The following is a 21358-nucleotide window of genomic DNA, read 5'->3' on the forward strand; positions in this document are numbered from 1 at the left end:
GAAGAGAATATTTTTAAATATCTGTAGGTGGTTCACTAACACAGGTAATTGAGTTTCAACATATTTCTCCTCTGAGCCTTTCCACGGGTGTTCTGTCATACTGTTAAGTTGGGAAATAAGAAGTGAAACCTTTTAAGGAAGTATTGCCTTCCTTAGCCTGATCCTTTAAAAAAGTACTTTGTTAAGTTCCTTAATGCTCCCTTTTATAGCAATCTTTTTTTTTTTTGAACTCAGAAAGAAGCAAACCCCATTTTTAGAGAGATGGCAAAGGTGCTAACACTCCCACTTAAGGTAAGTGACAGGGATATTTCACAAAAGAGCAGAGGACTCGTTCAAGGCGGTGTGCACAGCAATGACACAAACCCTTCTCGGTGTACATTAGGAGGACAAATAGGTCTCTTGGTAATTCTAAACATGTGTAAGTTATAACCTTCTCCCCTGAAAAAGGGTTTTCTTCCCTCTCTTTATTGTGATCAGATGCCTTTCAGTGTGGGCTTACTTTACATTCATCTACATTAAGAAGAGTCGATGCTAAGGGATGCATTTAAAATGAGGAATTTTTTTCACTTGCTTTTCCCGATTTAATAAATCTGTAGACGCGCTTCTAAAACAAAAAGGAGGAGAAGAAGAAGAAGATGGGACTACGGGCCCCAGGCACTGCCACGGTCTCCTGTTTCCATTTTCTGGTAGTCTCTCTCAGACCTCCCAATACTCAGGGTAGTTACAAAAGGTGGGCCCTAAGTACTATTAACTTGCCAAAAGACACTGTTCACCATAGAATGGAATTCGACATGAGGCGGGATCCAGTTCCCCCCCCCCACCCCCTCTCTATTGAGATGTAATTGACATACAACACCGTGTAAGTTTTAGGCGTACAACATGTTGATTTCATACCCTTCTCTACTGCAAAACAATTGCCAGGGTCCATTCTTAGCTTATGTGGTTGAAAGGGTATAAAACGTCGAAAGTTCCTGAGAGTGATCGTAGCAATAGAATGGGCATCGATTCAACGCACGATTCTTGTAAATGAGGGAATCCAAGTGCCAGTGGTTCACCTCACCCTCCAAAGGTGAGATAGCTTGTTTTCAGGATCCCAGAGACTAGAAGGTGGCTCTAGGCTCAGTCACTGGGACTGCAACATCCTGGGTCTCGGTGCCACCTTGCTGGGGGTCATGACGGCCAGCCATTCTGGTGAGTCAGAAGACAGCACAGTCAGGCTCTTACACCTGACTGTCCAATTTCAATAAGCAAAGTGTTTTCTCAAGTGGACAAACGGCTCATTTCCGCGCTAGATTTCACATCTGCAGTGCCTTAGGACACGTGCTCAAAAATAAGAACTTTACGTTGTATTTTTGAAAGAAAGCATTCTATTTGGCCAAAAAGGTCTGGAAAGAGATATTTTTCAATAAATATCTGACAAAGTATTCCATGCAATTCCATGGGATGGCAGACAGGTATTTTCGATACATCCAACCTTTTATTAAATTATTAGTGTAGGGGCACCTGGGTGGCGCAGTCGGTTAAGCGTCCGACTTCAGCCAGGTCACGATCTCGCGGTCCGTGAGTTCGAGCCCCGCGTCAGGCTCTGGGCTGATGGCTCGGAGCCTGGAGCCTGTTTCCGATTCTGTGTCTCCCTCTCTCTCTGCCCCTCCCCCATTCATGCTCTGTCTCTCTCTGTCCCAAAAATAAATAAAAAACGTTGAAAAAAAAATTAAAAAAAATTATTAGTGTATGTATTCACTTAGTCACTCAACCAGCAAATACTTACAGAGCTCTAGTAATGTGGATAGAGTTATAAACAGAACAGTAAAAAATACCCGCCCTCATGAAATCATATTCTAGGGAGGGGAAGACGGGCAATAAAAGAAGCAGACAGGGAAGTTATGGAGCGTGTTTAAGAATGAAGAGTATTCCAGAGAAAAATAAAATGAGGAAGAGAAAGTGTTTGGGGAGTGGGGGTGGGGGTGGGGAAGGAATATGTTGTACTTTTAACAAAGATGTAAAGGAGATAGTGCTGCCAGTCATTGTAAGAGGTATTTCCTATGTTTTATCTCATTTAAACCTCTCCCCAAACCTACAAAGTGGTTTTATCTCAATTTAAGGGATCTGAGGTTCAGAGAGCTTTGATGACTTTCCGAAGGTCACAAAGCTAAGATCTAGAGGCATCAGAAATTTGCACCCCAGTTGTCTACCTGGTAACCTTCTTGGTCACACTGTCACCCATAATTTTATATTCAGCAAGACCTTGTTTATTACCAGATGATAGGCCCTGTGTGTGTGTGTGTGCATGTGGGTGCGCGCACGTGTGCGTGTGTGTGAGTGTATAAGTGTGCGTGTTTAACATAGAACTGGAAATTCACTCTGCAAAGTATGATACTTCAATATTTTAATAACAAAAATACAATAATATAAATGCGGCATTCTTAATTCATACAAGCAACACTATCAAAGGTGTCACGTTTGTTGTCTCTTGCCACTAAGGCATTAAATAATCAAACGAGAGGCACACACACTTCTGTTCAGCATCTCAGCATGTGAAAACTCGTCATACTTCGTCCCTCTGAAGCAGAAGGTTACAGCTACTATATCTGTGCAAGAGATGCAATGAACAAAAAAGACATCTGTTGGAGATAAGCACAATAAGGAAATAGTTCAAAAGCCACTGTATTATCATTTGTGTGGTGAGGAATGTTCACATAAATTTCCCTGCCAGGTAGTTCTCCAAAAGTTAGGTCCCAGTGGGTGAATATCAATTTTGTGTGACTTAGTTCTGGGAGCCCTATCCTTCTATATCCCATATGCTGAAAAATCACACTTGCCTGACGACTACATCAGAGAAGCAGTGCACTTTGGGATCCCTGGAGCAGCAAATACCCAATTGCTATGCCAACCGGTCTTTCCTTATCTCTTGATTTTGCCTCTATCGCTGGGATCATTTCATATGTAGAGACCCTCAATTAGATTATTAAAGGCATCAAGTCATTCTTTAATGGGCATATTTTTGATTGCTTGACTCCCTCCCCCGCCTTTAAAAAGAAAAAAAAAGAAAAAGAAAAAAACAGCAAAAGCTAGAGTCTGCATGACAAGTGCAATGTAGGTGTCCTCGAGCAGACCGTGAAGTCAGATATAGATGTGGGTAGCTGGTTGAATTGCACAGTGAGAGACGGTCTTCTGCAAGCTGGTGGCGCTTCAGTCCCTGTGTTTAGAGAGCAGCTGTTCTGGGTTCTCTGTGGGGATGGCCATGACCCACCAGCACACGCTGAGGGTGCTGCCGGGTCCGCTGTCACTAGTCAAGTCAGTTCCTACAACATTTGGCAGGCAGTGCCTGGGCAGTGGGGAATGATGGAGGTGGAGGGGGACCCGATCCGCCATGCTGCAATTGATATCTGATTGATGAGCACAGGAAATTGTGGGAACAACCCATTAAAAGTTCAGCTTTGAGAGCGAAAGTTCGAGCAGCACTTTCATGTGGATATGAAAGCTTGAAAATGATTTTACTTTTTAAAAGGGGAAGAAAATGATTTTCTATCTACTTATCTGATAAAAAGAAAAATGCAAATATAATATATTTTCATATCAAGACAGCTAAGCAAAAGGAAACAGCTTTAAACTATTCAGAGAGGAAACAAATGGAGAGTCCCCAATTAGGCTGAAATATTTAAAGCAGTAGCCTTATCGGTCTTGCATCCGAACTTCTGCACGTACAGTTAAATAAAAATAAATAAAAATGGCTACGAGATCAAGGGTGACGTAAACAAAGAATGACTTCTTTTAGTTGAAAAGTTAAAGAAACTTAGTTCTTTTTCCCCTGGAAAAAATGTTACTTTTTAAAATCCAAATTAAAAAAAAAATCATCACATTAATTTGACTTGCAATTATTTTTATTCCTCATTTAAACAGAGCAGTGAATATGCCCTTACCACATAGCCTCCCATCCTCATTTCTTTCTTTCTTTGAGGGGCGGGGCATTCAGAATGAATCAAATACATGAAACCTTTCAAATTTGCTTTTTCTGTGGAATGTGCGATACCATTCATTGCTGGAAAGGAGAATCCATTCTGATATTGATTAGGCTGTGTTAGATTGTACATTTTCTATGAATGTGTAAAGGCTGTAAACAGCAACAATTCCCCGTGGTTTAACAGAATCATTCCTCCTCTGTCCACATAATTGCTAAATTGTGCATGTCAAATGGCTTCAGGATACTCTGTCCCCTTTCCAGCAGGTTATCAAGGAAAACTTGCTGGAGAATGGTGTTGTTTGTGTGTCCTTTAAGTTAGGAACTCAAAGGTCAAGAGTTGCCAAAAGCATTTTCACTGAGTAACTGCTTCTTTTCCCAAGCTCTGTAAATGTGCCTCACCAGTGATCCTTACCATTTATTTCTAAATGTGTGTATTTAGCTTCCAAGCCAAAGTCAACTTTTATGCCCAAGCTTGCTTGCAGTTAATCACAATGATTGGCTATATTGCACATGTTTATTACACGTCTATTTGCCAAATTAACACAGCGGTATTGATTTGTTTTTCTCATAATTATTTTTGAAGACATTTAAGAAATGTGTTTTTTCCCCAAAGGTTTGAATTCCCGTACAAACAATAATTAAATATTTAGGGTACAATAGTGTTTAGTGTGATCTAAGAGCCCTTCTTTGTAGTGGGATAGAAATCCCTCCTCTTAATAAGAGTGTTTTTGTCTGATTCCAGTGGTACGTTAGGAGTAAGAAGATCCTATTAATACATTGTGAGTAATGCTAGAATTGAGCTGTTAGAGCCATTTAGTGTGTAGTTCAGAATCTCTGCTCTTCCTGAGTGTTTTCTATGAGTCATACTCCTGAGCAGCTGCCATTGGTTCTTGTAGTGGTTGAACTGCTCCTGCAAGATTAATCTTGAGTTTTGACAGTTAAAACAGGTTGTAGCAATTAATTACTAGGGAATAATTCCCCATCCCAAAAGTGCAGACTATGAAAACATGTTCATAAATATGCTACAACGCTTAACCGTTTCCTCAAAGTATAACCTAAGACGTCTTTGCAATGGCAAGTCTTTAAAACTGGCAAATTTCATATTCCTATAAGCAAAAGAATATGGTGGGGGGGGCGCAATTTGTTTTTTGTTTTTCTTCAAGTGAGACGTTCAGCATTTCCTGATTCCACTGCATATGTGAACCCCAGTCTTCTGTAAGGTCTTTTCTCTTGCTTTGCTTAATTGTGGTGACATCATTTCAAGAAACGTAGTTTATGAGTGTAAAAACTGAGAGAACAAAAGCAAACAATGACGAACAGGACAGGACACTATATTCAAACTACAGACAAAGAACGAAGCAGCAGATGAAATCTGCTGCATCTGAACCAAATGAAAGGAAAACAGATTGTCATCGAATCTTCTTTTTTTTTTTTTTTTTTTTCAGAAGTTTGATACATATTTCTTTGGGGAATAGTTTGCAAATGATATATAGAATATGTGAAATACAATTGTAAACAGACATGCAATTTACCTAGGTTACAATCTGTTCCATGATCTTTGTTCATTCTGAAGAAAAAAGACAGGGTCCGCCACTTGGAATAGGGTTCTACCAAAATAAATCTGAGCTTGAATTATTAGAACTGACATTATTAATATTTTTTTAATATTCCATGGCTTTCTCATGATTCTTCGCATGCCACATCTTTAGCAAACTCCAGTGCCTTAATCAGTTTAAGATTTGCTGTGTTCTCAATAGCTATTTGCTGGTATGCAAGCACAGTCTCTTTGAATGGCAATAAATATGCATGGTTAAAAAGAAAGCTATAGTCAGAAAATCGTAGGTCTGAAGTATTAGCTGCTATATTCAGTGTTTCTTACACTCTTGTTCGCTGAACACATGTTGCCCTCGGGTCTGAAACTGAGCTACCCTTGGCCTTTTGTGGCACTTGGGTTTCTTTCTTTCACCGAAGGCGGGCGCGGTGGGGGTGAGGTGAAGGGGGAGGGGCGGGGGCAGAAAGGGCAGGAGGGGATGGTGACTTCGGGTCAAGAAAGGGAATGCTCTCCGTGGGTCGCTTGTTGTCGGAGCCTGGGAAACCTGAATGCCACCGCCCCAAAGTGCCTCCTTCCACCCCACTTCACCCAGCCTGGCCACCAGTCACTGACCACGGCCTTGTCGCGTCTTCTTTCCCCCTTTGAGCTTGCACATGTGCCAGAGCGCTGACTGACACCGCATTTTGAAACTGATTGCACCACATTGTCCGGCACAAGCCATGCAGAAACCGCAGCCGGCTGTGCGCAGGGCAGGACTCACAGCAGAGAACACTGCTTTCTAGGTGGTCAGCGGCCGAGCACGGGTTCTGACAATTGTTATTGTGTCTGTTATCTGGCTGCAGAATCGCTGGAGTAGAAACGCAGGATGCAAGGCTTGCAGAGGGATGAAAAGGCAAAAGATCATATATATATATATATATATATATATATATATATGTATATAATTATCATGTATCTCGAAGCTGGCACGATTTTTTGCATTTAGGGAGGCCCTGGTGTAAGAAGCAAATGTATCAGCCCTTCTCCCTACCTGTGCCTTACAAGGCTCCAACAAGTCAGCTTTTATGGAGTTATTAAAAGGTATAGTTTGGATAAGCCATATGCTGATCTTACTTAAACGGAGAAGAGTTTTCAAGAAAAATAAGATTGCAGCTGGTAGCTACGGTAGTTTACTATTTTTGAACGGCTCTTTAGTATATGGTATTTTAATTCATCCCACAGATTCAAATTGGACTTTGACTGTGTGCACTGGGATATACTGTATGGCGTTCTGAGTAATGCTGGTTTGCTAAAATTGCAATGTAGATTGATGCTAAAGAGGCAGCTTTGCCATTTCTAAAATCTTCTCAGGCATTTCGTACAGAATGAAAATGCTGACGGCTAGCTACCTCTGCAAACATGGGTGCTGTAAATGCATATAGGCTCCATCCTTCTACTTTCTAAGTACAGAATGGGTAATTAGTACTGCTCAGGCTGTGCTAGTGAAAGATACACAGTAGTCCCATTATACCAAGAATGCTGATTTTCAGGGGTTTATAATCAGGCTGGAAAAAAATGCTGTAGATAAAATTGGTACCCGATTTCCAGCGATGGGCAATCTTATTTTTACTTAAGAAAATGTGAAGTGAAGTAATCAAGGCTAGTCCCCAGGCTACAGAAATCTAGCGAGTGGACACCACCAAAACTCTCTGGATTTCTGGCGGATGACCGGCATTCGTTTGCTTTTCCACTCTGCACAGGAAACACAACGTTTTGTGGATGGTTTGCCTGGATCTCACAAAGGCCTCAGGAAGAGGTCTCTGCTGCTGGGCGTTCGTAGACCGCGTTAGGGTGAAATACTTCTGGGTGCTGCACATCAGATGGTACCAGGGTGCTGGCGCTTTCCCATTGGCCAATTCCCCACCTTGGCCGGCCGGACTTCCGCCCCTGCTATTGGTGGTCGCGTTGCGGTGGGTTTCCTTATTAACACTCGGCTAAGCCAAGGAAAACCTTACTCGGGCTACTCCACCACTGAAAGCAATTAACCTGTAACATGAGCTCTAACGTCGCTGCACAGTGCAGAGAACCAACAAAGATTTGTTATTTGGCGCGATGGCGAGTTTTAATCCTCTCCCAGTAGAGCTCTCTGGGGGATTTTTAGCACATGGACATGACTGAACAGACATGTTTCAACTGCCCTGGTATGATGCGCTGGGTCTGTTCCAAACGTGCAAAGTCTACCAGAAAGCTAGGGCAAAATACTAACAATTGACCATAAAACGTCCATTAGAAATTGCATTTGCTCAAAATCTCTGTTAAGTAAAGCCTAAGTAGGTTCTAAGAAAACTATAGACCACCTTTGGATGAAAGCACCATAATGGAGATTGTTGAGCTTACAAAAACTTGGTCAATATGTAGAGCATTATCTGAAAACGCTTCCCGTTCCTTCCTTCTTTCTTTTCTTCTTTCCTTCCTTCCTTCCTTCCTTCCTTCCTTCCTTCCTTCTTTCCTTCCCTCCCTCCCTCCCTCCCTCCCTTCTTTCTTTCTTTCTTTCTTTCTTTCTTTCTTTCTTTCTTTCTTTCTTTCTTTCTTTTCCTTCCTCCTTTCTTTCTTTCTCTCTTCCTTCCTTCCTTCCTTCCTTCCTTCCTTCCTTTCTTTCTTTCTACTTACTTGTTTTTTTTAACTATGGCTTTTGTCCAGAACCAGGCCATGGCCCATGGCTCTGTCTCTGCCCTTGTGGAAATACTCCCTGGTTTTCACGTCATTCATTCATTCATTCATTCAGGCATGCTACAAATGCTGACTGTATACCTGTTCTGTTTAGAGTTTTGCATTGCAATGTATTTTTGAAACGTATTTAAGTATATCAACATTTTTTTCTTTGCCTCCAACTGCACTTCGTGTGCATTTTCTTCCTCTACTCCCTGTTCGACATGACCAAGCCGATCTTGCCCCCAAAAGCCATGATTTATTTCTGATAACTTCTCGACCTTCTTGCACATACTGTTTGCTCCAAGTGCTCCACTATTTAAAATGTATTTGTGCTGGTTAACCTGGTCAAATGAATGTAGCAGCAAAATCAACCACAACAAATTCTAAATATTTCAAATATCAACTCGTTTGCCCCGTCATTACCTAGAGAGAGAGAGAGAGAGATTCTTCCTCCTTCGTTTGCCTCATTTTAGTTTCTTCATCTCACCCATCTCTCCAAGAAAACAGAACAAAACTATTTTGGCATTGAAGTACCTCCTCTCTATAGCTATATCACTGCATCTTAAAGAAGATGAGTTATGGTTTAATTTTGCGCCTATTTAACTTCCCAGCCAATGAAATATCTGATCAAGTTATTCTGAAGACTGAGTGTTTTCTTTAATGATATATTTTGCTTCTAACTAAATTGCTTTACTTAGCAATTTGTGTTACAAGGGAAGCGCTGATTTGATATTTTTCAGCAGGGGGATAAGTAGATCATCCAGTGGCTAAAACCTATCTCCTTGCATCACAACATTTTATCAGGAATGAGTACTTGCCAGTCCCGTATCTTTAGTACAACACTTAGTGTGAACGTCATGAAATATTAAAATAAGAGGCCTAGCAGATCCTGAGTCTGTAACTTTTAAATGAGGACCTCAGGACCTGATCACCGACCTCAGCTCTACAGCTACGGGCCAACAAAAAAGGAATTAGCACTCATGGCTTCTGGCATAATCGCGGACTCTCCTGTCGCAGGGTGCAAGAAACAAGAAAACAAACAGGCAAAAATCCACGGCCACTGTTCTGTGAAGGAACACATCTCTTTAAAGAAAGTGAGTAGAAAGAAGTGAAAAGGAAACACAATAGGTAAATCTTAATGGCATGTGTGAGTAGAAGCCTGGAGGATTTGGGGGTTAAAGGATGAAATTGAGCAGAGCAGCGTTTTGTGCGCATGAATTCTGTCCCTTCCGCATCTCTTAAGCAAATGCATAAGAAAAAAAATGCTGTTACTCACAAATGCTTCCCAAAGAGGGTGTTTTGAGATTGCTAACACATATTTTTTCTCAGTTCATGTAAGTGGCATTCAAATCTCAGGTGGAGGTTTTTTAATTTGACCCTCTTGGATTTAAGTTTGACCGTCTAGTCGACTGGCACGTTTTCATTCATTGAAAAACATACACATTTAAGAAATTTGCCTCTCGTGCCAGTAAGTGGGCTGTCAAACTCCATTTCAAAAGGGAAACGAAGGGAGAGCAAGGTCTGTCTTCCCGTGTCCAGTTAGGTGGTGCGTGTAATCCGCTCCCCCCAGGTAGAACAAGCCCTTTCGTTCCCTCTGCATTTGCAAGGATATGTCCTGGAACGTAGTTGGCATATTTATCCACTTCTCCAAAGGCAACCAGACAGAAAAGTTTCACATCTCCTGTGCTTTGAGCAACAGTTGCTGAAGCTACGGTGACACACATTCAATAAGAGCAGGCAAAACCGAGCATGGAAACACCAGTGTCCTGATTGCCAGGCAAGAGGCAGCATCAGATCTTGTTGTACCAACAGAGCTCCAGAAAGACACATGACTGAGCCATTAATGCTTTGACAGCACCCTTCTCCAAGATAAAATTTCTTTTAGGGATTAGAAAAATATTTTACAGATGAAGCTATTTTCAAAGCACGATCGAAAAAGAAGCACCATCGAACTGTTTGCTCCGTATTGGATATTATATTAAAAAAAAAAAAAAAAAGCCAGGTGCAGAACTTTCTGGAGCAAAAATGGAAGGAGTTTCCTGATTTTGTAAACCATAGAACATATTTAATTGAATTGTTTTTACGTGGGTGAACTATTTTGCCCAGATATCTCAAATCTAGTCATTTACTCGGCAGAAGGTTGTGGTCCTGAGAAACGAAACCCTAGTAGAAAATGGTGATTGATTAAAATTACTTCCAGTTATCTTCTTCCAGGAACTCATGTAAACGGTGTGCAGGTGACGTCATGGAGCAGGCTGACGCCCGCACCTCTTCCTGTTTGGCTGTTGGTGGAACTAACTGCTTATCTATCACTTGTAACCAGCAAACATGCCTTATCTATGCGTGCCCACGTGCGCTGGAATATGTTCACCCCCACTCTGTCTTAGAGGATGTGATATATGTATATTACAAGAACGAATATATATGAATGTATATAATCACTAGATATGTCGATCCCATCAAAGTGACTGAAAAGACCAACCTTAAATAAAAATGTACATCCTTATATTTCTACACAGTTCTTGGAGACAAGTTAAGACAGGACCCTGGTGGGCCAAGGTACATCTGAGCTACAAATTTGGCCTTCCTATTATTCCGTGTTTGACCTCAAGTTGTGTTTTTGTCACCTTTAAAATAATGATAGTTCCACTTTGCGTGTTAAAACCAAGTGGTGTTTTCTTTGTAAGGAATTGTTGGAAGTCGTGCTTCTAATGAAGCTTTATCATTGGATACCTTGAATTTTGATATGAAAATTACAGCTATCATTTCTCACTTTCCCTTAACAATAAAGACTCTTTCTAATGGACTTAGATCTTCAAGTCTTTTTTTTTTATTATTATTATTTTATTATTATTATTATTTTTTTTTAAATGTTTATTTTTGAGAGAGAGCGAGACAGAGTGTGAACAGGGGAGGGGCAGAGAGAGAGGGGGAGACACAGAATCGAAGCAGGCTCCAGGCTCTGAGCTGTCAGCACAGAGCTTGACGCGCGGCTCGAACTCACGGACCGTGAGATCGTGACCTGAGCCGAAGTCAGACGTTCAACCGACTGAGCCACCCAGGTGCCCCTATTATTTTGTATTTTAATTTTTTTAACGTTTGTTTATTTTTGAGAGACAGAGAGAGACAGAGCGTGAGCAGGGGAGGGGCAGAGAGAGATAGAGGGAGACAAAGAACCCGAAGTAGGCTCCAGGCTACCAGCTATCAGCACAGAGCCCGGCATGGGGCTCGAACTCACAAACCTCAAGATCATGATCTGAGCCACAGTCAGATGCTCAACTGACTGAGCCAGCCAGGTGCCTCCAATCTTCAAGTTTTTTTTAAAAACCAATGCCTGATGCTGTAGTAATCTGAAGAATTCTATGGGGTTTTCACTTTCTCACTGTTGGTCTTAGAAGAAGAGAATACACCAAGACGTCTTTTGACTTTCCTTAACTTACATTATAATATTAATGCTTTGTGTCCGTTGGTATTTCGGTTCTTTTTATTCTTAGGTTATCGATTCAACATCAGTAAGAAGAAGTACTAAAAAAGAACGTTGTTTTATTTTAGAATATCTCTGATTTCCTTGTTTGGCCCCCAGTGGAGATGGCCACTTTCACAAAAACCTGAAGCAGTGATGAGCCAATTACTGACCACATTTCTGGAGGTGGGATTTAAAAAGTCCTTTAACTGCTCCTTTCTCACGTGGACTAGAAAACTGGATAATCCTACACAAATTTGATTCCAACTTTCTACAACATAAAATCAAATTGTCTCTCTTTTATGTTTGTTTATACATTTTGCCTATGTATATTTAAATTTTAACTCCGTAATCTCTTTGAATTATGAGTAACGCATATTCTGCAACGTATTTGTAAATAAGATTTCTATTCATTTGGGGAGGCAGCATATCTTCTTGTAGGATGAGAAGGAATGTAAATTGTCTGCAGATGATTTCTGTTATAGGTTATAAGCAAAAATACCATAGAGCAACATTTACTTTAAAGAGCAAAAGACAACAAACAGTTACATTTCTCAGTTTAAATATTTGGAAAGGAGATCTATAACATATGTGTTCTTTGTTCAAAATTCCCAAAAAATGGTAGTTTTGTTTAAATTTTTGTTTGCCATTATTCTATGAAATCTGTGTTCCAGAAAGCAGCAGATGTATAACATGCTCTATTAAAATACAATAAAATAGCACCCAGGGCACTTTATTAAAAGTAGCATTGACATAATACTTTTGATGCCAAAGAACTGTATTCTTGGAAGTTAGCTTAGTAAAAGTCATTGGAATCAAGGGGTTAATTGTTTCTAGAGCACTTATAAGTAAATATTATTAGCAAAGTATTTTAATTACTGTACTTTATGTGGCCTAAATGTAAGCATTTATTAATACAAACCAAGCACTCATTACAAATTTGCACAGAAAATGATAAAATATTATGTATGAAATGAAGCATTAGCATGGACCATTAAGTCCTCTATTTTCATTTAATTGAATTTGTCAGTAGTACCCTCTTTAACTGAAAACCAGTCATAACCACAAAATTAAATAATAATTAAAGAAACAACTATTGAAAGAGTGTTGCTTGGAAGCTAAGGTGCCATTTAACCAAAACATAGCAATTTCATGTAAATTGCAGACCATGTAGACGCAGTTCTGAAAATTATGCATCCTGTGGTTCCGTGTATGTTTGATTTAGCAAGCATTTGCAGCATTGCAGATTAGATATCCTAGACGAAGGGCCCATCTATAATTCAGAAAGGTGGGACATGGGCAAAAGTTCCTGTAAACTCACTGATGCCGTTATAAGGTGATAAAAGTCCCACCTAACAATTCAAGTTATTGCTGCATAATCAATGGCTTTGGCCTACTCGTTCACGAATGGGCATATAGGACTCTGAGTGTCTGTGTTCTCAGCATTCCTGATAAGTCACTGTGCCTATCGGGTAGGTGACACTATAACTAGAATTAGGACCGAATTAAAGTACACACACTTCACTATTCTAGTATCTATGAATGTGGGATATATTTTGAGCGTCTTTCTTATTAAAACTATGATATTACCCTTTCAAATACAATTGTGTCTATTGATTATCCCCTGAAAACTTCTAATGTAGGATTCACGTTAATTTACCGAAAAGCCTCATGTCCTTGTGTGTGTGCATACACATGTGCATATATTTTTATACATGCGTATGCAGGTATTTATTTTTATGAGCCACCCTTTAAAAGGTCTCCAACCTTTGCCAACTAGTTTTTACTCTACCTAGACAAGTTCCATGTTGCACAGCCAGCAGGGGGAGGTAAGATTTAAGGAAATAGCAAAATGAACTTGATGGAAGCAACTATTTTAGGAGGCAAATAAACAAACAAACAACAACAACCAAAAACGTAATACGCAAAATGAAGGGGTCTCTAATGCATTTGAGATAGATTTAGTCTCTTAGATAAAATGCTGGCTGTCGATCAGAATTTTGATAAACATTTGCCAACGTGCTTTAAGGGCCTAGCTTTAAAATATTACACACAGATTAATTCGTTATCGGAGACCCTTTGTGATATTTCCAACATGCAAACCATAGCTGAATTTGTGTATGTGGATCTTGGATCCATAAGACAGCTTAAATAATACAAAAGGATAGCAATCAACAAATAGTCTCTTCAGCTTACAGAAAGTGTTGATTTTATTTAAAAGTCTTACAGGATGTATACAGCAATTAATAAAAACCCCACAGTAACTGAAGGATTCTAGTTCTTAAAAATATGTTACTAAAATTGTATTTCCATACTTGTACACAAGTGGTCAGTTAAATTTGTAGATAAATTGGACATGATGTGTTTTCTTGAAAGAGACTTACAATTCCTTGGAAATAATCAAGGTTAGGATTTGGCGCAAAGCAGTAAAATTGTCATATCTACAAACCTCATTTTGATAAAGCCCATTTAGCTAGGATGAGAGTTGAAACTCAGCTTGCCTACCGGAACTTTGACAAGTATAAACAGTGAATGTGTCTGTAGTTAACATGAAGTATATAAAAATGCAGACTGAGGTGGAAAACCTATTGAGTTACATTAAAATTGTCACCAAGGGAAGTAGAAAATTAAGACCATGTTTTACATTTGTAAATCGATTTTTCATTGCAAAACATTTCACAGATTTTATTTCAACTGATCCTCAATCAGCTGTAAGAGGAACTTATACCCATTTAACAGATTGAAAAGTAAAACATGTTTTTAATAACACTTTAAAATAAGTCTTGCTTTCACAAATTGTAAGGATTTTGCTTCTTATGTTAAAAAGATGGTAATTAAGTGATTTTAAGCTTAATTTTGAAATTTTTAAATTATAGTTGTGAGACTGAAAAATTTAGCTTTTTCCATTAATCCAGCTTCTTTACTATGATAACTCAAAACAGCCACCATGTATAAGTCTATTCTTTTATATTTTAGATTCCTCATTGCACATATTAATATTGAGAATTTAAGGCCCATATTTTTAATTTTTAATTTTGTTTATGTTTATTTAGTTTTGAGACAGAGAGAGACGGAGTGTGAGCAGGAGAGGGGCAGAGAGAGAGAGGGAGACACAGAATCCAAAACAGGCTCCAGGCTCTGAGCTGTCAGCACAGAGCCCAACATGGGGTTCAGACTCATGGACAACAAGATCATGACCTGAGCCAAAGTCAGATACTTAACTGACTGAGCCACCCAGGCACCCCTTAAAGGCCATTCGTGACAGAATTTCATTTAAGACCACCATGTAAGGCAAGAATTGAATTTAAACACATCTGAATTCCCATTAAAATAGTTTAAGAATCTTTGCTAATCCTCTGTCTCTCTCTCTTCTCTCTCTCCGTCTCTCTCTCTCTCTCTCTCTGTCTCATCGAACTCTCCAACACACACCATAGCCACACACACCACTGAAACTGTAACGCAACATCACTGCATTTTCCAACATTCCAATATTATTCTCTCTCAAGTCAATACATAAACCCTTACTCTGGTTTCCAAATGTTTATACTTGTTTTTTTTTTTTTTTACTTTTAAATGTTTATTTATTTGATAGAAAGATAGGGCACATGCAAAAGGGGGAGGGGCACATGGAGAGAGAGAGACAGAGAGAGAGAGAGACAGAGAGAGAGAGAAAAATTCTCAAGCAAGTTTCATGCCCAGCCCAGAGCCCAATGCAGGGCTTGATCCCATGACCTTGGGATCATGACCTGAGCTGAAATCAAGATTCAAACGCTCAGCTGACTGAGCCACCCAGGCAGCCCTCCAAAGATATTTTTAAAAACGTGATAACTAGAAACCATGAAGTTCAAGTACGAGGATCATGGGGGACATTAGATATCTAGTGCTCACACATGCCATGAAGACAATCAACCCACTCTTGGTGCTTCAGTTGGGGAATTCATGCAGGAGAGTGACTGCAAAAGACTTTTGCTAAAATATCTAGTTCTTACTAAAATACTCATTCCTCTAAGCCCCTGAATAGTTTATAATACCTAGATTAAACTGTGAGTCATAGAATTCAACGTGGGGATTTGGGCTATTTTTGGATTTTAGATATGCCAATTTTGTTCTAGGATATCAATAAACTTGCTTTCCAATTCACGTACAACAGGTGGCTTCTCTCATATTATACTTTGCCTCTTAAGCTTTTCCCGAATCTTTCTTCATTTTGAGCAGATCACAACTCCTGATTAACAGCTACAACCAATTGTAAAAACCGGAGTGAAAAAATATGCCATTAAACCCTCAATATTTATGGAACTATGATGCCACCTGTTAGGTAAATATGACCATATCCCCTTAGTCTTGAAAGAATGGGGCATATGCTGTGAGACTGTGTGTGGTTTACCAGGGAATTTGAGGGTGTCGTATCGATATTTTATGTGTTCCTCCCAATGAGCAAGACACTCTATTTGGGGTTAGCATTTAGAATATGGATTGATTTTTTAAGTTTATTGTTTTATCGAGGGGAGGGAGGGACAGGGAAAGAGAGGCAGAAAAAGAATCCCAAACAGGCTGCACACCATCAGGGCAGAGCCGGACACGAGGCTCCATCTTACAAACCGTGACATTATGACCTGAGCCGAAATCAAGAGTTGGGATGCTTAAATGACTGAGCTCCCCAGCGGCCCCTTGAATATGGATTTACAAGATTTTGAAACTTTACAGAGAAAGCCCAGGGTCAGAGTGATGGATGGGTAAGCAGCCATTCAGTGGAGAAATTATTTTTTCCTGCCAAATAGTCTGGATTATTCTGCAATAACCCCACAGGCTGAAAAATCTCAGTAGCTTCATGCAGCCGTCGAATATTCAGTCCTGTTAGAGGTTCAGCACAGGATGGAATCAGAGAAGAAGACTAGTGTTTGCCCCATCAGGTCACTCGGGAACCTAGACTGGTAGGGGCTCCACTGTGTGATCTTGGCACAGGAACCTGCCAAAACAGCGGAAGTGAGAGCGAGAGATTATGCTTTGACTTTCAAATGCTTCCCCCAGAAGTGACACACGACCTTTCTTTCATCTATCCTTGACCCAAGCTAGTTATATGACCGCGCTCCCTTTCGAGAAGTGGAGAAGCCAGACTTCCATAGGTCTGGAGAGAGAGGAGAATAAGTCAGTTTGGAGAACTTGTAATGTCTCCCATAAAAACCAGTAACAATCAAATGAGTATTAAAAGTATTGGGGGTTTTAGAAAAAGTATAAAAAGAATATGAAAAAAAATGATGTAATCAATCTTAACTGGAATTGTATATAACTCTCAAAAATTCAATCATTAACTCAGAACTTTATACATAGCCATTGACATAGACTGTGAGGAGATAAAGAGATACCAGAAAAGATCACCCACTAAATGAAATTTTAAACACACACACACGCGCGCGCGCGCGCGCCTGCACACACCTCTGTCTGCTGAACTATAATACAGAAACTGTGTGTGATAAAAAGATAAGGGCACCTGGGTAGCTCAGTCGGTTAGGCGCCTGACTTCCACTCAGGTCCTGATCTCGCAGTTCATGGGTTCGAGCCCTGTGTCCGGCTCTGTGCTGACAGCTCAGAGCCTGAAACCTGCTTCGAATTCTGTGTCTCCCTCCCTCTCTGCCCCTCCCTTGCTTATGCTCTCTCTCTCTTAAAAATAAATAAAACATTTAATAAATTAAAAAAAATAATAAAACTTTTAAAAAGATAAAATTATGACCAGGGATTAAAAGAAAAATTCTAATTAAGAAATATATGGGGCCCCAGACCCCTTGTTTTTGGAGTTCCAAAATCCAAAGAAAAGTGTCTTGTTTTTTGGTGTGTGTGTTTGTTTGCTTGCTTGATTGGGTTTTTTTTCTTTGTAAGTTTGGCAACAAACTCATCAGGCAGCAGAACCCAACCTGAACTGAGAGAAGCTTCTTAAATTTTTGTTTATGCCATTTAGTGTGAATAGCATCGCTCTTTCATCACACAAATGTTAACATATTTGTCTATGGGATCCCATCACACGTCCTACTGGGGATGCTGTGAAGTATAGAACATGCACAGCTAATATCCTGAAACATTCAGAATCCAAAATATCTAGCCCCACGCATTTCCAACAAGGAATTGTGTGCCTCTGAACAAAAAACCCTTTCTGGTGAAAATGAACAGGTCTGGGTTTGAATCATGGCTACAGAGATTGCCACGTGCTGCTTAAATGTAATTGCACCCTCTGTGTCCCACTTCCTTCATTTGTGTGTCAAAATACAGAAATCCGAGGTCTTTCCTGATCTAGTGTTCTGTGACTCTATTAATTTCAGAATATATATTCTCTAAATTGTCCACATTTATTAACTCCTAATATCCCATCCTGTCTTCTTTGAAGCAAAATAGTCTTCCTCTAGGGGACAGGCATGGTTCTGAACTGCCCTCTGCCATATAGCTTCATGTATGTCCAGTATAGTGTGATGAATTTATTTAGGGGATTTATTTTCTTAATCCCAGAGTGTCCACAAAAAAAATACTGGAATTTAAAGCAATTGAAAATTGATTTAGACATAAAGTGGAGAGAAGGACTTTAACTTTGTATTTTTGCAAATTAGCTCATGCTTCTCCCCAATCATTTGGTTTTTATTTTGGCTTTTTAATATACTACATAAAACCTTTTAGACCTCTAGAAGAATTGTGGTTTAGACAAAAAGAAATACTTTATGATTTTGTCTGTGTAAGATGGAAAATAATACTTTATTACAGATGTTGTGGTTGTGTCCCAAATTCCCAAATCAATGTCATTTTTGTTAGAAGTGGTCGATGTTATTTACACAATAAAATAACTCATTTGATTATTCCCTGTAATATTCTTGTATACATATTATGAGCCAGATTCTACTCTTTAATGCGCATGAAAATTTGACCTGACTTTAATACTTTAAATTGAATCTAATTGATTTTTAATTGACTTTATAGGATGGGTGTGTGTGCATATGCACGTATATTGTGGTGAGTTTCCATGTGTTCAAAACTTAGTTTGAGATGTTCATATTAATTTATGTTAGTATTTTTTAAAAAGCTCTTTTTACATTTCATTTCTAAGACATAAGTCTTTTTAATCAAAAATCTGGAACATTTTGGCTTTCATTTGTGAAAAGAAAACCACTTCATTTTATGAGAGGGATTATCAATTTAAAAATACATCTGAATTTTAGAGAATATCTTACAAGTTCACAGGTGCACCAGTTAGTTCCTGGGGCATAGCAAGCCATCCCAAATCTTAGTTATTTAAAACAATACTGAATTACGCCTTCATGATTCTGTGGGTGGGCAATCTGGACATTTCCACTGTCTGTTTTGCCTTCATTCAGTTGGAGGGATCAGCCTGGCTTCCAGGTCTAGGATGGCCTCACTCCCATCTCCGACAGTTGATGCAGGCTGCTGGCCAAGGTGATTTGCTGCTTCTTCGTGTGACTGCCCTTCTTCCAGTCACGAGGCTACACTGAGCTTTCACACAGCGTGCTGAATTGAGGTTCACAAACCTGTGCAAGCAGAAGCTGCAAAGACTGGTAAAACCTCCAGGCTAGAACTCGCGTTAATGTCAGTTTCATGACTTTCTATTGTTTAAACACGTGCAAAGGACATGCAGAGTTCAAAGGGAAGAGCAGAGCAGCAGCAGCATATCACTAAGGGGTTATAAACACAGGGAGGTATAATTCAATAGAACCCTTATCTTATTGTCTTAAAACTAGTAGGAGGCTCTAAAGGCTTTCTTCAGATAAAATTATTTTCTAATTTCCTCCACTTTGTTTTGTTTTGGTTTTGAGGGAAAGGGAGAGAGAATGTGTATGTGTGGGTGCACTCACATGCACACACACACACACACACACACACACACCCTTGCGGGAGCAGGGGAGGGACAGAGGAAGGGAGAGAGTCTTAAGTAGGCTCTGCACAGAACACAGAGCTCAACGCGGGGCTAGATCTCATGACTGTGAGATCATGACCTGAGCCGAAATCAAGAGTCATTGGCTTAACTGGTTGAAACACCTAGGCACGCCCCCCATTCTTTTCTTTAAGAATGGCATGTTCTCATTACAACCCATCTTCCCTCGCTTTACAAAACCAAGCATACTTCCTGCCCATGGCTACAGAGATTGCTACGTGCTGCTTAATTGTAATTGCACCCTCTGTGTCCCACTTCCTTCATTTGTGTGTCAAAATACAGATTTCCACCGTTGTGTGGTACATCACTCTGGAGTGTCAAAGAGAAGGTCAAGAACATTGTTGTGAGTGAAGACTGACTCCTGGATATTCTTGAATTCAGGCATTATACTTATAAGGTAGAGAAAAGCGATAGTGACTTTTTAAAGGATTTTGCTTTTCTCTCATCTGCACTATTGTCGAAGAAGACATTGCTTCAAGGGGGAAGTCCTTCAAGAGCAAAACAAACAGAGCACTGAAGGAAACACAGCCTACTTCAACTCAGCTGTAGAACATGATGCTTTTGTTACCATCTCATGCTATGTTTATGTTGTTTTCAGCAACGGTGTACTAAATAGAGTTGTAATGATAACCCCGTCCAGGGAAACATCATAAAACATAAATTGTTATAGGCACCAGAACATGATTCTTAGAAGTTTAATTACATACATTTTTTGCGGCAGAATATCAAGATCATAAAATATTTCTGAGCATAGGGGTGCCTGGCTGGCTTAGTTGGTACAGGATGTGACTCTTGTCCCGGGGTTATGAGTTCAAGCCCCACGGTGGATGTAGAGCTACTTTAAAATAATTAACTAATTAATTAAAAAAAATATTCCTAGCATAAAAATATATACTACATTAGGATAAATCAGAATATTTAGTGAGAGTGGAGTGGAAATTGAATTTAAGAAGCAAAAGGGACAATAGAAAATTCCCGCCTGTGAAAGAACATCCAGGGCGTGTATTTATTTTAATTTTAAGTTTTTTTTGCGCATGCATTTTTTAAAATATTTATTTATTTTTGAGAGAGAAAGCACGTGTGGGGAGGGGCAGAGAGAGGGGGAAAGCGGATCTGGCACTGATAACAGTGAGCCAGATTATTGTGGGGGGGGAGCGGGTTGTGAACTCACAGACTGTAAGCTCATCACCTGAGCTGAAGTTGGACACTCACCCTGGGAGCCACCCAGGCATCCCTGTGCATGTATTTTTAAAACGCATGATGGTCCAAGCCAAGCCCTTCCGGTATTTATATTTCGTCGAATACGTTTTTAAAAAGCGGGGCAGCAGTTTTACTTTTAAATGTCAATATTTACAACATACCAGCACTTGCATTCTTTGAAAATATTTAAACTTATGAAAACAAGCTTTTGCCTGTTTCGTTATTATATGCTAGAGAGTACATTCATTGGCCAAAATTGTTAGGTGTTATGCAAATAAAAAAAAAAAGAAAATCCACTGATCTACAGTGCAATCTAATCCTCTCTGCCCTATTTAAGGATCCAACAACAACCAAAAGGTTGCTACTATCAGAATTTAGACTACCCTTGCTCCACACCCACATAAAAGTGCATATGTGCTCACACACCAAAGTTTACATAGTAACTTCAGGTTTTCCTGGATGCAATGCCCAGGCTTCTCATTTATCAAATTTAAGAACACCAGCTCCAAGGGGAAAGAATCACATCCCCCCATCTGTTTTTATAACCTCCTACACTCTACA

The sequence above is a fragment of the Neofelis nebulosa genome, chromosome 9 (assembly GCF_028018385.1).
Source record: "Neofelis nebulosa isolate mNeoNeb1 chromosome 9, mNeoNeb1.pri, whole genome shotgun sequence".
NCBI lineage: Eukaryota > Metazoa > Chordata > Mammalia > Carnivora > Felidae > Neofelis > Neofelis nebulosa.